Source organism: Monopterus albus, unplaced genomic scaffold, assembly GCF_001952655.1.
Source record: "Monopterus albus unplaced genomic scaffold, M_albus_1.0 scaffold70.1, whole genome shotgun sequence".
NCBI classification, from domain to species: Eukaryota; Metazoa; Chordata; class Actinopteri; order Synbranchiformes; family Synbranchidae; genus Monopterus; species Monopterus albus.
In genome coordinates, this window is record NW_018127950.1 from 1,128,947 (window position 1) to 1,143,399 (window position 14,453).

Genomic DNA, 14,453 nt, shown 5'->3' on the forward strand with positions numbered 1-14,453 from the left:
TAAAGCCCCGACTGGTGGGGGGCTGCAGTGATGGTTGACTTTCTACAACTTTCTCCCATCTCCTGACTGCATCTCTGGAGCTCAGCTACAGTCATCTTTGGGTTCTTCTGTACCTCTCTCACCGAGGCTCTTCTCCCCCGATAGCTCAGTTTGGTCGGACGGCCAGCTCTAGGAAGGGTTCTGGTCGTCCCAAACGTCTTCCATTTAAGGATTATGGAGGCCCCTGTGCTCTTAGGAACCTTAAGTGCAGCAGACATTTTTTTTGTAACCTTGGCCAGATCTGTGCCTTGCCACAATTCTGTCTCTGAGCTCTTCAGGCAGTTCCTTTGACCTCATGATTCTCATTTGCTCTGACATGCACTGTGAGCTGTAGGGTCTTATATAGACATAAATTTAAGGGGGTCTGAATACTTTCCGTACCCAATGTATAACTGATTAATCATTTTAATTGCTTATCTGGGTTAGGTGACTATTTGACCTTAATTGATTCATTATATCACAGTCTTTAGACTACCACAGCGATGGTCTTTTTCATAGGCTAACCCAGAAGTTTGCATCACTCTGGTTTTCCTCGACAAAAAGCCAACAGGATTTTTCCATAGGGTTTTATTAGATTAATACAAAAATTAGGCTCTGTGACAAACAGAATGACAATTACATATTTAGTTCAGCAAGACAAACACCACAAGTGAACACCACTTTGATGATTTTTGAGTATGATCGACAGAATAAAGAGCTATTGTTAGGCTATAAACAAACTACTGTGCAACAAACTGTAAAGGCGGACTAGTGAGCAGATGAGACTCCGTTTTCGATGTGATGACGGTTAATATCCCAGACAGCCTCTGTAGTCTCATTTAGCCATTTCTTAGCAATCACCTTTTTTAAGACGTAATAGCATTAAAAATCCCGTGTGGGGTGTTTACTAATGTATTTTATTTCATAGAACAAAACGTGAAAGTGTATTGGCCTTGTGTTAACTGCAGACCTCATTTCAAACATCTAACCAAAAACCCACTCAAAAAAACCTGGAAGTAAAAACACAAAAACCTAACTCAGTTGCAGGTTTAAGAGACTTGTTACTACTGCACTCTGTTACAACTTGGATGTACTGAAAAAATGTAACATACTGTAAGTGCCAATAAATGACTGTACATGATTTACAGTAATGTAAAGGTCTACAATGTTGACCTTGTATTCCTCACTGGTTTTCTCTCATTCCTTGACCTGTATGACCATGAGAAAGGTACTAAATTTTGTCCTATGAGGTTTTTAAAAGGTCTTAAATGTAATGCGATGGACACAGCAAAAACTCTAGTTGTTGAAGATGCAGTAATTTTCCTTGAAGAACCAAAGCTGGGTTTCATGCTTTACATTCAGTGTGAACACTCACCTGCATGATCTGTCAACTGAGCAATGTGAGCATAAAGGCCACAGGCTCTCTCCATGCAAAAAGAGCAATTAAAAGATTAATAGAAATGCAGAGTGTTTGCCCACCTCGAAGGAATATGTTAAAGCCATGATGAAAAAAAGCGTATTCACCTGTTGACCACAGTACAGTTCCTGTGACTGAAGCGATGTTTTGTCATCTGAAGTTATCAAATACAGGTATTTTACATTTTCTCTCTCGATGTCTTTTTCATCCTTGATATCTTCATTATTTCTCATTATGCAGTTTGGCCAGTTACTGACTCATTAATGCACAGCCTGTTTCAACTTCCTGCTAGATCAGTGTGTCAGTGTGTGTGTGAGGCACACGTTTCAGTTTCAAGCTTAATCCTGTCATGATCAAAGTTCAGTCCCCCAGTGCACGTGCTGCTCACCTTATCAGATCACACAGGCTCATGTATGGCTGTGTAGTGTGTAGACTCAGTTTTCATTTATGGTCACAGACCTGTTTGATTTGGTCTCTGTGGCCTTGCTTAAAAAACAAGATGGGTTTTAATTGCTTCCGAGAGCGTTGGACCCTTCCTTTGGACAGTATTTTAACAGGGATTTCTCTGTTGACCAAAGACAAGGCCCGCTGAGCTTTAATGAAGCTCATCCATGAGCCCTGCAAATCACTCCTCATCAAATAGTCAGCCCTGGACCGTGGTCTTTGGGGATATTCCTGCATTCTCCCGGCACTCATCAAAAAAAAGTGAAGCCACTATTTATGGTATGAAAGTGCACATACTCTATAGAGTTCATGATTCACTTATATCATTTAAATTCTATTTTGACAATATGTTGGTAGTGGCTTGCAGTATGACACTTCAGTGCAAAGAACATTTTTTAACACTTTTTGGGGAAAATTGAAATAATTTCTTAGAGACTGAAGTAGTTAAAAATATGCTACTGATCTCAGTGAGTCAGGTTCACATATTAGCCGAGTTATTTATAGCACATCATCAGACTGACTGAATCAGAAAATATATAAAATCTGTAAAATTTTCTCTAAGTAAATATCACCTGAAATATAATTATTGACCAAACTTTAATTTGAAATCATGCTGACTTGCTCAGTTCTCAGAGACTATATTTTAATTTTTTTTTCTCTGCCTAAAATTGTGTGCTGTATTTTATTAACACTGTGCTGTTATGTGTTGTGTGCAGTTTTAATGAATTGCCAGATGGGCCAAAGCAATTATCCATCTTGATGGACAATAAAATGATATTCTTTAGTGCTCCCTAAAATATTGTCACATTATGGAGCTGGGCGAAATGAAATCACATACATACTGTATAATAAAATCTTTGTGGTTATTGGTATATATGACAGTATGACAAATACAAGCATGTAAAATTGATTTTGGACACAATTATGTAAAGCATCATTTGAGCTACATGTTCAGAATGTAGGACTATAGAATCAGGCTTAAGCCAGAAAAAGGAGAACAGGGTTTGATAGCTTACATCTTATAATGCATGATAGCGCTCAAATAAAGCTGCCAGCCAATATTTCTGAGTTTGAGAATTTCCCTCTAAAGGTCGAGGTGTGTGTGTGTGCATGTACATCTAACTGAAGTGTGTGTGAACGTGGCTGGCATATGGTGCTCTCTGAGTGGGCATGCATGTCAGCACTATGTGCTTTTTTGGGAATGTCCCTTAGATGGATTCTTAACTGGAGTCTGTCCTGCCAGTGTGACCTTCTTCGTATGAGCTGGAGTCTGAAGCATCAGGGTGCGATATTTTTATTTATTTTTTCCTAGCTTTGATAGTCAACTTCTGCAGCACTTGCCAGTCTATGTCTTTGTATAGATGTGTGTTTGTTTGTGTTGGTGTGTTTCTCCGTTGGCCTAAGATGAGACTGTCAGAGGGAGATAGACGTAATGATGCATGTGGAAAGGCGTACTCGGTTGTTACGCATGCTGTATGAGTCTGACACTCCCACCCTCCTCCTCGCTCTTCCTCTCATGCCTCCACCTAAACTTTCCATCATTCACCCCTCCTTTTTATGGGAGAAAGGAGACTGAGGCGTGACAGGTCAGTGCTATGAAAGCCTGTGACAAATTCTGCATCTGTCAGCCCACTGTCACTAAAGAGGAGGAATAGTTGGCCAGAGATTGATGCCTGCTGGTCTGCACTGCATGGCAGGAAGAGCAGGGACGACAGCAGTGAGGAGACAGGGAACATGAGAGTGTTGGGTGGGAGGTCAGATTTTTTCTGAGTTTTGAGTCAGAGTTTAAACCTCTCCTATTATGATGTCAGTGCCACCCACTTTCACCATCTCAGGCAGCTCCATGAATATGAACATGGCATTAATTTCACTTGAACATTTCACTTTCTTTTGTGTGTTATGGAAGCTCACAGAATGAAGACAGCCTCACAAACGCCATGAGCATTATTTGTTCTCACTGTGAAAACTTTTACATTAGCACTGTCCAACAACTCTGAGCTTGCCAATGCCAGATTTAGTTCTCTCTTGATTCTGTTTCTTTTTATTTGATCCTTTTTATATCTTGGAAAAAATATCAAAGACTAGCTTGGTTTACTGATGTTACAGACACCATGCTGGGGAAATTAACTTTGCCCAGCCCTCCCCTTCCCCAATTTTTAATACTGTCTATTTAAAGCTACAGTATGCACTGTAACGTAGGGTAGCAATCCACTCTGCTCCACATGGCATTCCCTCGCCCTGCTCCACTATGCTGCACTGTGATGTGATGAAATTAGAATAAATGAGAATGCAACAAAACTTACTGATCAAACAGAAATAATTGAAAAACTCTGATTGGTTAGAGAGGTCAATCCTGCTTATAAAACCTTATAAAAACATTTTTATCTCTCTCACTGGTTTACCTCTGCACTACCAGTGCTGTTCAATGAGTCTGGGAGGCTTCGACAGCACCTTTCCACATTAAGACAAGTTTTGGAGCATATTACTGCAACAAATGTATTTGAAAAAGGTAACCTAATGTAGCTGTAATTAACACAACTTTTAAATGATCAGGTTACTTGAGAAATTCTGTTACTTAAGTGTAACACACAGCCTGATGTCTGAGATCTGGCATCCACAGTCGTTACCTTTAAAGCATAAGCTTGTCTTTCTAATGAGACATACATTAAGATAAGGTATAAGCTGTAACTGATACCTGTTTATTATATTGATGATTTATAGGTCATTAGTAAGACAGTAATATGGACAGCTTTTGAGTAGCCAAATGTGGGCTTCTGTATATCCTCCTCCAGCAAATAGCTTTATTGTCTCAGAAATTCATCAGGAAGACTTTAATGGACAGTTAGACTACCTGCTGTTCATTGCGTTGGGGCCAGCTTCCCTTTATTGACAGTTTGATAACATGTACAAACTCAGCCTATAGATGGCCCTACTGGAATAAGCCCTTATTAAGTGACCTTATTTTGAATCATCATAAGTGAGAGACCCATACCTTTGATTAATGATGTATTGATTTTCTAATAAGTCCTCAAACTATAAAGTGTTGGGGACATTATTAAAGCCATTAGTCAGAGCTTATAATACTTTTTTGTTGTTGTCACCATAACAGCACTGCCTAATGAAGCATTATTGTAAGCTTGTTTTGACCTTTGTGCAGAGATATTTGACTACATAGCCCTCATGACATCCAAAGTAATCCACTCAGATGGTATCGTCTCTGACAGGCGAGCAGAGCTCAGGCCTTGGGGCAGAGAAATGAAAGGATAAAGTGACAAGGATAATGGATGGATAGAGGGATAAAGAGTGATTGGGTGTCATACAGGTGGGAGAGGGCCAGACAGGTAGTGAATGAAGGAGCGATGGAGGATGGATGGTCGAAGCACCTCAGACATTGACAGCGTTGAGAGATTTGTCTTCTTTGTACTCCATTTGTCTTGTTTTTCTTTCTCTGCTGTGTCTCAGCAAGTTATATCCCATAAAACTCACAAAAATGCATTTACTCTGGTGGTACTTTTGCTGCCATACTGTAGCCTACAGTACCCGCTCAGCAATGTTAGGTGTTGCCGTTTCAGTAGTATCCTCCTTTCTGAAAGGATTGTGTTAAGGACTAAGGGACATGCACAAACAGACTGCAAACCAGGATGAACTGTTTGCTAATAGCACTCAATGTAGAAATTAGAGGAGGAAAAGAACCAGGCATGGGAGTCACTCACACATACACAAACACACAATTACACACATATACTGTATAAGAGCTGCTAATTGCTTTGTGTACACCGATCTGTCCTGTGAATGTGCAGCTGCAATATTGCGGTGCTGTGGGTGTTTGCCTGGCTCATAACCACAGACCGATGTGGTAGAGACAAGCTCATATATTAAGATAACCTCGAAACAGAATGGAATTGTATTTCCCTGGCGGTTCAAACGACTTCTGTGGTTGTAAACTGATAGTGGATGAGATTTGGCTTTAATGAAGCAAGACTTATTGTGCACAGTGCAACAGAGGAAGGTGCATGAGTGTGTGTGTGTGTGTGTTTGAATGTGTGCCTGTGTCCATTTTTTTTCTTAACAAGGTGTGCTGTTATCTATAGCCACATGTTTGCTCGCGCTCTCACAGCGGGTGTTATTATATCACTATTTTTCTTGCTCTGAGGCTGTAATATGTGTCTGAGGCCTATGATTTATTTTATCTCAAATAATCAAGTGAAAGGTTTTTATTTTGTGTTCGTCCCTGGTGTAATCTTTGTCAAGGTTGTGTGTGTGTGTATGCACAGGCTGTAAGAGTGTCATCTTCATCAGTTTATTAGAATGTTCCTTACTGGCCTGGCAGTAATGAGACCTGTGGAGCCAAAGAGTGATGGAGATGAACTCATCAGGACAACGCTCATTGCGACGGAGGGGGAGAGGTAGAAAATAATGAGGAATGTTGGATGGTGTGAAAAAGGCAGATTTACTGAGCCAATAAGTGACATGTATTATTTTGTCATTTTTTTGACAAAACTCCATTTGTTTATTTCAATCTATTTTTGATCAGTTCAAACAGACACAAAGCTCTGATGCCTCAAATTCTACTGCTAATCGGGCTCACCTCCTGTAAAATTATAACCAATCTGCATATTAAAACTGCCTCATGTACTTTAGCAATAGCTGAAATTTCATCTGGAATTATTAGCTCAGTTACTAAGTAGCAGGGGAAATATTTTACTACCCACCTTCCTCTGGCGTATTAATCCTGTTCGGCTGAAGATGTACAGTATAATGGAAGAAGAGAGGAATGGAAAATAAATGTGGCCTGAGCCCATTCCAGCATACATTAGACAAGAGGAAGGGAGGCTTTAATGTCCCTGAGGCGCAATTTGGTTTACAGACAGTGGTCAAATAAACAGTGAATGCAAAAAAACAACAACAACAAATAAACAACAAAAAAAGAGCAGGCTGTACTTAGGCACATTTAATGCTTTAAACTAAGTGCTAAGGCCAGCATGCTAACATTCTCACAATGCCAGCATGCTAATATTTGCTATTTATCAATAAACGCAGAGTACATGATGGGAAGATGATTACGTTTGCAGGTATTTGGTCATAACCCCAAATATTAGATGAATAAAATGTATGACTTGATGGTGGCACTAGGTGAAGTGTCTCCAAAGTCACTGCAGTTCATCCTAAGGTGGACATGACTATCCATACCACCTTTCATGGCAGTCCATCCAGTAGGTATTAAGATATTTCACTAAAACCAAAATGTCCATCTTGTGGTTTGCTTTATCCTCTGAAGACTATGAATGTCTGGACCCACAATCTATGCTAAGTGACAGAGCGAATGACAGATGAATCAACATCACCATGTCCAGACCCAGTATTCACAAACACCAGTACTATTGTCACTGATCACTAAAACCATCTAAAGGAAGTGGTCACAAAGAAGGAGAGCCCTGCAGTCCTGTCACATTTACATCTTGTATAAACCCATGTTACATTTTATTTGAAAGGCTAAAAAGTGATGGCATCTCATTTAACAGACATGTTTGCACCCAGCCTTCATATCTGTGCATTGTCTGAGGCCTAGGGGGACAACATGAGTTTGGACAAAAATATTACAAACTATTGTATGGATTCAAATATTACCATACAGTTGAATCAACTCCTCTCTGACAGTGTCAACAAAAATGTTTTTTGCAGGGTAGTAGGGATATTGGATTGTATTAGATTGTGCAAGTGAACCTAATAAACTGTAAAACCTGTTTAAAACAAATACTAGTGGTTGAGCCTTTGTCCTGATAAATGTTTGCTGTGGCAGCAGTTGAGATTACTGTGCACAAAACAAAAGGAAATAGTATCTGAAAAGTTAAAATAACAATGTTCAAGTGAAAAAAACCAACACAGTATAAACCTTTTAAATGAGATACTCTGTGAGGAGAGAGAGAGGAGATATACACTGAAGGACATCACAGGTAAAAGGGAAGCGGGTTGTCTTATGAGCACTGTGGTCCATTTGTTACCTGCACATGGGTAAATGAAAGTCCTCTCTTAGCCTCGTTAACCATGATGCACTACCTCGGCCATCCGGCACAGCGCTGATTAAAATTCGCCCTCCGGAGTTTGAGGGATCAGCTAGCTGAGGCTGCACTCCTGCACTCCCAAAGCAAATGGGCCGAAGGGTCACGGCTTGGTGACCTGCACAGCCATGCCTTATTTATTTAGCCTTTTACCTCACCAGCCACTGAGATAGAGCCAGGAGAAGAGATCTTCATTCAAGCCCATGCTCATTTGCTGGCAGTATACTGTACTTGACACATATGAACTGTTATTCAGCTGCTACTGAACGATTACTACTTTACTGGCTGTCTGTTGTGGTTTGTTTCAATTCCACAGATGTTAATATGTTTATAATAAAGAGGAATAGTATTATACTTGAAATTAGTGGAGAGTCTTGGGGCAGGGTGGTCTAATTGTGCAACTTAACTGGGAGGTGTGGGGGCTGTGGTCGCCTGCAGATGAAACAAAGTCTCCTCTTGATATTTAGAAAATATTGAAACACTAATGGTCGAGACAGAAATTCAAAATTATCTGAAGCTACAGGGTGCTTAAGCTAAAAAAAAAGGCACCCCTCCCACCAGCTAAAATAAAATAAAATAAAAAGTTACTTGCAGTAGCACATCTTAGCACATACATTTTAAATCTGACCAATGCAAACTTTTTAAAGACTAAAAGCGGGGGGCAAAATGGGCATTTCAAGTCAGAGGGTAAAACGACGGGTGCTTGAGGACCACCGGGGTCTATTTGTGCATGTGCTTGGCTGTAGGGAACAAAATGTTGGTCTGTTGCTTTGGTTCAGACCGGAATGTCTCAGCCATGAAATGACAACAGGATGAATCTTAAAGACTTAATGATCAACTGAATTGTCCTGTGGCACCACAGTTGACATTAGTGGTTCAAGCAAGTTTAAATTTAGTCACATCACTGGGTCAAAAAGAGACTTGTCCCATACATATACTGTGTATTAACAATGGATCAAATTAATCAAATATGTAATGTTAACTTCAGATAGCCCACTAAGAACTGTCACCAACTCAGTTCCCCTCAGCTCTTTGAATGTTTGTCTTTCAGCTCATTGTTTTTGTTGTCAGTTCCCCTTCACTAATATTTTTCTACCACTGCATGGAAACCAAATGAACTATATTAAATTAATGTCAGGAAACTGTTTTTTATTGTCCCTGTTTGGAGAACTTGCATGCAAACTAACCCACGTACAGACTCAAGTATCTGGACCAAGTGTAAAAAGTGTCCCTGGTCTCTTGGGGTCCAAATGTTTGTCCAGATGATGTTCCAGCCTGCCAAGAATAAACTTCGCAAGGAAGCAAGCTTGGAACTTTTGGAGTAAATCAGTCTTGGCTGCCAGGAAGCCGCATCATCAGTCACCTGCAGCAGACCTGATAAACTCAGGTTGCTCTGAGTAAAGAGTGTCAGCTACCAGCAGGGAGTACAGCTGAGAGAGACAGCAGACATACCTTTTTAATTCCACTGCAGTTTCTCCTCGTCTCCTCCTCTGCCTGTTTGGGTGTGTTGAACCAAACCATTTGATAGGTACAAACACCGACTGTATAATTACTCTGAGGCTCTCAGCAAAAAGTGAATTAGCACTAAACATGACATACAGTACAGATCATGCTTATGGAAATGCCGCTTGTTTTGCAGTATTTGGTCACAAAAGCAAAGATTTGACCTTCTGATGGCGCTAGGGGAAATGTCTGAGCATCACCAAATTTATTACAATTTATCCTCCAGGCATCAGTAATATCTGGTTGAGATAGACTGCCATTGCCATGTAGCTAAAAGGAATTTTAACACTTTGTTATTTAAAATCCCCCTTTTAACTGATCCCCAGAGGAGATGTCTGACATTGCTTTTCTCTCTTCCTTATCCAGTTTCTCCCCCTTGCTCTCTGCTCTTAACACCTTTGTGTTGTGTTGTATTCCTCCCTCCAACTCTGCTCTTCTCTCCCTCCTTAAAGCCAGTATCTCCTTCAGTGTCCTTTGCCTCTCTATAGTCACCTACCTTTTTACTGCAGCCCAGTCATCCCTCCCTCATCTTAATTTTGTCTTGTCTCACTCGTTCTTTTTCCTCCACCTCTGTCATTCTTCCCACTTGGTTTGTGATGCAGGTCCAGAAAGGTGTAATTGGGTTGTGCTCTGTTAAAAAGCTGCTTGGAGAAGCGCTTTAATCATAGCCTCGCTCAAAATGTAAAGTGAATGCTTGAGGCTTTTCACCATATTTTTCCCCTGAGCACATACGTGCTTGCATATTTGCCTTCCTTTATGAAGACACGATACATTAATCCTGTACATTATTATTAACTTGCTGCCTTATTGAATCTGCTACAATGCACAGAATCACACTGGTCGTGTTTCCTTCTCAGTCCGATGCAGCTCTCACAATTTCCATTTTGTGTCAGTGCTTTCAAAAGTGTATATGCTGATTCTGCCCACAGCAAATAAAGCGCATTAGTGCTCTCCAGGTGGTGTGTTGACTAGATAATGAGCATTGAGGTAATTGATTGGGGGGTGTAATTAGTGGTTAGCTGTCACTGATTAATCACAGTCCGCTACTTCCAATGTTATCATGTCTGCGTCTCACGTTGTTTTGAGCATGTGTGTCTGCTTCACCAGGCAGCAACTGTGCCTTTATTCTCACTGTCTCAGTGCTTAGCTTTGGCTTGTCATGACCAGCCACACACACATGTACACTCACTTTTTCCATCCTCCTTTCCTTAAAAATATTTTATTGCATGTTGTGCCTCTCTAATTTCTTCCTCATTTGCAGTTTCAGCTGTTTGGTTTATCTTATTTCCTCGGTGACACACTTTTATCCCTTCAGTTGCTCTTCAGGCCTCGAGGCTGTCCTATTGTCATTTGTGATTAGTGCTGGTTTGTCAAATTAGCTCACTTTAATCTCACAGTTAAATGATTTAATAAGTTTTGCAGTAGTATCAGATGAAACTTTTGTAAGTGACTCATTTGTATGCTAAAGCTTGTGAAATTATTCCTGTTAATAGGATAATTCCGGCGCTAATCAGCAAGTTTTTGCTGAGCTTCCTGCTGCATCTCCAGATTACTGACAGATAGCCATACAGCATGCTGATATTACACAGAGCTTCAATCTGGAGAGAGGAAACAGATTCATGTCTATTTGTGTGCAAGTGTGTGTGTGTGTGTGTGTGTGTGTGTGTGCCCCCACTTACTTGTACAATACTGTACCCTGGCTCTGTGTATGGTTTGTCTGCTGATTGATAGTCAGGTCGAGTGCAGACTCTGGGTTGGTAGTGTCATGGAAACAGGCAGAAACCCACACAAGCTTGACCTTCTGAGGTTTAGGGATGTGTGTGTACCTAACTGAATGCATGTGTGTGTCTTTGTACTTCTGTCTTTGTGAGCTCCATTTGGAGTTTTAGTCCATGAAATGAGTTGAGGATATTTTTGTTTGGTGCTCACTTCTTTAGAGCTTTGTTTAAGGGTTAAAAATACAATCTTTATCTTTTGTAATGTAATGTGAAGTTCCATATATTTGAGTGGATATAAGAAAGAAAAAATCCCCCCCCCCCCCCCCCCCCCCCCAAACAATAAACAACCTCCAAAAAACATCTCCATCCCATGATAGAGTTCTGCTAACTACTATGATGCAGCCTATTAATGTGAAGTTCAGTTGTACAGTACTTCAGAGTGTGGGGTGAGACATTAGAAAGGTTTTAACATTTTACAGGAAAAGAAACATTTGATAATCGTTCAAAAAAACTGTCAAATAAAAAACTGATAAATTAGAATGACAGTTTTTTTTATTTTGCTTTTATTTACAGCACTGCTCTGTAAACACTGTTTGTTTCTTTGTTTTGTACCATCATGTGGCAGCAGAGCAAGCATTTTTTTTTTGCATTGTGCTCACAGGTACACCCCACTGATATGAGGGTAGGCTAAATAACAACAGTACTGTATTCAGTTCATTTGTACTTCAAAAGATCTTTCAAATAGCACAAACATCTCTTTCCAACAGTTCAGCACAATAGCAAACACTACACACACCACACCGGAGCATTGTAAGCTGTAATGCCACAATACAAAGCATTAAAATTAAACAATGACCCTACTGATGCAGTCGGGTTAGAATCTGTGTTTTGACAAGTTGCCAGAGCCACTTTGGTCCAATAGGTACAAAGTGTGTCAGAAATTAAATCTCCCATTTACCTGAGTCAGTGCTGCATGGATCTCTGGTCTGGTAGTTGCAGCGGCTGAGGCACCCTCAGTGTCACCTTCATCGGCCTTCATCGGCAGATGTTTCCAAGTCAGTGTCTGGCTCTGTTAGTGCCAATATTTGGTGTAGTTCTCAGCGGCACTCACTGGAGGTGCCATGCTAACATTAGCAGTAGCGCTGCCACTGAGTTGTGGAGTAACTTTTGTGCCTGCCACTTTGTTTTGAGTCGTGTGTGTGTGTGTGTGTGTGTGTCTACTCCAATGTGAATAGAATAGGATAGAAAATCCCTCATTTCACCACTGTGCAGAGGAATACCACTGTGATGTATGAGGTCACTTGCCCTTCTAGAAGCTTTGCTTGATCTGCTTGTATCAGGCATGCTGTTCTCTCAACACACACACACACACACACACACACACACACACACACACACACACACACACACACACACACAAGGTTACTATGAATAATGTTGGTCCATCACTTTGGCTATCACCCTTCAGCAGTTATAAAATATCAATGTGCAGCTGACTCTGGGAATTAGTTGCTGCTTGTGGGACGTTTCTGTCAGGACCTCATGAATTCTTCAAGCAGCCAGTTGCCCCCCTGTCCTGAAGTCCCTGATCGCTCAGCTGGGCCGATGGGTCCAAGCCAAAGTCATCACACATTCTCCTCACACCTGAATTAGGTGAGTTTCTGTGTCAATCCTATGCTCCTCTCAAATGTGTAACAGTCACACACCACACTCCTGTCTGGTTCAAAATTCCATCAAAACCCCCAAAGCTGATGTTGTTTTGCTTGAGTTCTTTTGTTTATGTTCTACTGTATTCCTTCCTTTATTTACATTCAATTCAAAGTTTTCATTAAAATGCAAAGGGTTTTTGCCGCTCTTACTTATTCTTCCTCAATCTGTCAATTTCCCCCCTCTGCACCTGTGAATTATCTTGACTTGTAAGGCTTTGCAAGTTTGTCTTTGTTTCGCACTCATCCTCTTTTTCCTGCTAGTGCTCCTGGTTTGTAGTTATTTCTCTGCAGGGAAAATATAAATATCTCTGCTGCACCAGGCCAGTTAGAAACCCTGACTGTTTCTGTGAACTTTATATTTTTCATCTAGCTCAATCATTTACTTCTGATTGCAGATCTCCTTATAACAAAATGCACCAAAACACCTAGCACTGAAATGTCCTCATCTTGACTGAGAATAATTATAACAATCAAATGACAACAAATAATCAGCTCTATCACTTAGCAGAGACATGGCGTTGGTGGTTTCTGTTTTCTGGTGATTATTATTTTTTTTTTATGAAAATAAATTGGATACATTCCTGAGTTGTTTCTGGACAAAATGCTGGTCATTTACATAAAACACATAATAAGCTTTTGAAAAAAAAAATGATATCACTATGATGGAGACTGTAGATATGACAGCAAAACTAAGTCTGTTCTCCATCAAACACTGCTGCAAGTTCTTCATTTTAATTAAGACTTCTCTACCATGCAGATGTGTTTGCCAAAACTCTTCTCGGTGTACAGTGCATCCATGGCTAGTTATTTTGCTGCATGTATTTTATTTTTTTAAGGCACACACTAAAAGGCAGCACAGAACATTGTGTGTTATGGTAATAAACCACTTGAGATCTAAAGTGTATAAATAAATGAATGAATGACAGTGGCAGCATAAAGGTGCGTGTGTAATGATGGGAATAATAACTGTCTCTGTCGCTTCAGCTGATGACTATGAGCCTGATTCCCTGTACATTATGTAGTTGCTAATTTAAAATATGTAATTTCAGTCTGTCTGGAATTTTCCGCTGCCCCTTCTCATGACATTTAATTTTGGTATTAGTGCCAAAGCTTCTTTCAGGGCAGCGTTACTCTTTTGTCCACTGAGCCATGCAAACTCATCATTTGTTCTTCTATTTATCCCATATCCCCAATAACACACATAATTGCCAGTACATATATTTGTCCCCCTTTAGAAGAGCAGTGTGACTGATTTCTACCATAGCACTCCTGTGCTGCAGCAGTCAGTGAGTTGCATGTACTGCTCCAGTGGGAATTGATTCATAAACAGCTGATGATATGATGCTCATTGTAAACCAGAAACGGTGCTGGTTGATTACAATGAGGGGCTTCACGAGAGGAGCTTCAGAGACATTTCTCTTGAATGCACACATGCAAACACAAGTTTGTGTTGTGTTGTGTCTCTCTAATGTAAAGATTTCTGTTCACGCTGCTGCACTGTAGACAACCAGTCATATGTAAGAGGCTGGTGGTGATGGACTATTTAGGACAGCTGACTTGCACTCTGATGGGGATTCTCTGCTCT